The following is a 3,020-nucleotide window of genomic DNA, read 5'->3' on the forward strand; positions in this document are numbered from 1 at the left end:
TGTGGCCCTGTTCATGGAGATTCTGTAGTTTTGGATCTGTAGGACCAACATCTTCATGCAGTCTAGCAGTTCATTGATGGGGTAGATGTTGGGGTGAGCCAACTCAAGGCCCTAGATCTGGGCCTGAGAGGTAGCTGAACTGGCCAGACTGTTGGCTCCCACTCTCATGGCCTTGGTGATGGCCCACATGCAACACTAACTCTCGATCAGGGCCAGCCTATCCTGCTGCCCAGGTGAGATGCAGGGTCCACACTCCCAAGTGTTGCAACTGACGAGGGACATGGCCAGTTTTCCCACTCTCATGACCTCAGGGCCAGCTCTCCTGCCTGCAATAGATGACAAGGGATGAGGGAGGGAAGAAGGGTCTCATCACCACAAGGGAATGGAGTAGCAGGCCCAGCTCCTCTGCTCTTATCCTCTTCCCTGCCCCTTCCTGGGTATTGTAGCTGGCTAGCTTTCCCATGATGCTCTGGTGAGCTGTAGGGCCAGTTATACACAGCCCTCTGACATCAACATGTCCTCAGGCAACAGCATAGACCAGGGACATCAGCCTGGCCTTTGGTGGTAACAGACCTCTGCTGCTGAGGGGCCATGGACCCAGAGGTCAGTCTGGGGGATGGGGGTGCAGCACAGACCAGGACCTCAGCTTGGTCCCAGATAGGGTCATCAGCTACTCACAACAGGCTGTTCCTCACTATCCTTGAGTCTCCAGCTCTGCCTCCCTTCATTGTGCACACATCCTTCTGTTCTCTTTCTCTTCCATTTCTCTACCACTTATTTGCTCCTCTTAGTGGCACCAGAGGTCTCTGAGTGTCTGGGGTTCTCTATTTCAGGCTTAGTCTCCTCTAGGGCCCAGCGGCCCAGGCAGGCTTCTCCTAGTATCTGGTCCACTCCCTGCCCTGGGAGACCTCCAGGCCTGCAGGGTGCTGGATTGTTAGCCATCTCAGACTTGCTTTTTATCAGGAAATGTTAGGCTACTAATCATTCAGATGTTTACTGAGCATAGACATAGACTCTCTCCTCTCGGCCGCCTACTCATGCACATTGTAAAGGAGTGTTGGATTTTGTGAAGGACCTTTTCAATACCTATTGAGACGATCGTGTCATTTTTTCTTGCAGATTTTTTTTACATGTTGGATTACACTGATGGATTTTCATGTGTTAAACCATCCCTGCATCTCTGGGATGAAGCCTACTTGATCATGTCACATGATCTTTTTAATGTGTTCTTGCATAAGGTTTGCTAGTATTTTATTGAGTATTTTTGTATCAAAATTCATAAGTGAAATTGGTCTGAAATTCTCTTTCTTGGTTGAATCTTTGTGTGGTTTAGGTATCAGGGTGACTGTGGACTCAAGATAAATTTGGCAGGGTTCCTTCAGTTTTTATTTTGTGGAATAATTTGTAGAATATCAGAATTAGTTCTTCTTTGAAGGTCTGGTAGAATTCTGAACTGAAACCTTCCAGCCCTGGACTCTTTTTTGTTAGGAAACTTTTAAAGACTGCTTCTATTTCTTTAGGGATTGCAATTCTATTTAGATTATTGCCTGATCTTTGATTTAACTCTGATAAGTGTTATCTCTCAAGAAAAATCATCCATTTCAATTTCCATTTGTCGAGTTCAAGTCTTTAAGTAAGACCTAATGATTCTTTGGATTTCTTTGGTGTCTGTTGTTATGTTCCCCTTTTCATTTCTGATTCTGTTAATTTGAATATTCTCTCCAACTTTTTAGTTAGTTTGACTAAGGGTTTGTCTATCTTGTTGATTTTCTCAAAGAACCAACTCTTTGTTTCCTTGTTTCTTTTTGTTGTTCTCTTTGTTTCTATCTTATAGACTTCTGCCCTGAGTTTGATTATTTCTAGCCATCTACTACTTTGGATTGTTGTTGTTGTTTTTGTTGTTGTTGTTGTTTTTGTTGTTGTTGTTGTTGTTCTAGAGCTTTCAGGTGTGTTGTTAAGTTATTAGTATGAGATCTCAATTTCTTTATGAAAGCACGTAGTGCTATGAACTTTCCTCCTAGCACTGCTTTCATGGTTTCCCACAAGTTTGGGTATGCTGTGTATTCATTTTCATGAATTCTAGGAAGTCTTTATTTCTTTATTTCTCTCTTTATTTCTTCCTTGACCCGGTGGTGACTGAGTAGAGAATTGTTCTGTTTCCATGAGTTTGTAGGCTTTCTGTTGTTTCTGTTGTTGTTGAAGTCCAGCTTTAATCCCTGGTGGTCTGATAGGATACAGGGGCTTATTTCAATTTTTGTATCTTTTGAGGCTTGCTTTGTGACTGAATATATGGTCAGTTTTGGAGAAGATTCTGTGAGTTGCTGAGAACAAGATATATTCTTTTCTGTTTGAGTGAAATGTTCTATAGTTATCTGTTAGGTCCATTTGAGTCATAGTATCTGTTAGTTCTATTATTTTTCTGTTTGGTTTATTTGGATGATCTGTCCACTGGTGAAAATGAGGTTTCACTATTGATGTGTTACGTTTAATGTGTGATTTAAATTTTAGTAATTTTTTTCACAAATGTGAGAGTCCTTACATTTGGGGAATAGATATTCGGAATTAAGATGTCATCTTGCAAGATTTTTCCTTTGATGTATCTGAAGTGTCCTTCTCTATCTCTTTTGTGTAATTTTGGCTGGAGTCTATTTTATTAGATATTAGAATGGGCTATTCTACCTTGCTTCTTGAGTCTACTTGCTTGGAAACTCTTTTCTTCAGACCTTTACTCTGAGGTAATGTCTATCTTTGATGTTGAGGTGTATTTTTTGTATGCAGCCGAATGATGCATCCAATTTTTGTAACCATTTTGATAATTGGCGTCTTTTTTTTATTGGGGGACTGAATCAATTGATGTTGAGAGATTTTTTTTTTTCGGAGCTGGGGACCGAACCCAGGGCCTTGCGCTTGCTAGGCAAGCGCTCTACCACTGAGCTAAATCCCCAACGATGTTGAGAGATGTTAAAGACCAATAACTGTTCATTCCTGTTATTTTGATATTGATGGTGATAATGGTGTGT

General features: G+C 41.5%; 1 non-coding gene across 1 annotated transcript; it reads right to left on the reverse strand.

Moving 5' to 3' along the window:
• Positions 1–965: 965 nt before the first annotated feature.
• LOC120093469 (small nucleolar RNA SNORA17) lies at positions 966–1,099 on the reverse strand. The gene has a single exon (XR_005486520.1). It is a non-coding gene; the product is annotated as a small nucleolar RNA SNORA17 (small nucleolar RNA).
• Between the last annotated feature and the right edge of the window lie 1,921 nt (positions 1,100–3,020).

This window comes from Rattus norvegicus, chromosome 6 (genome assembly GCF_036323735.1).
Source record: "Rattus norvegicus strain BN/NHsdMcwi chromosome 6, GRCr8, whole genome shotgun sequence".
Lineage (NCBI taxonomy): Eukaryota > Metazoa > Chordata > Mammalia > Rodentia > Muridae > Rattus > Rattus norvegicus.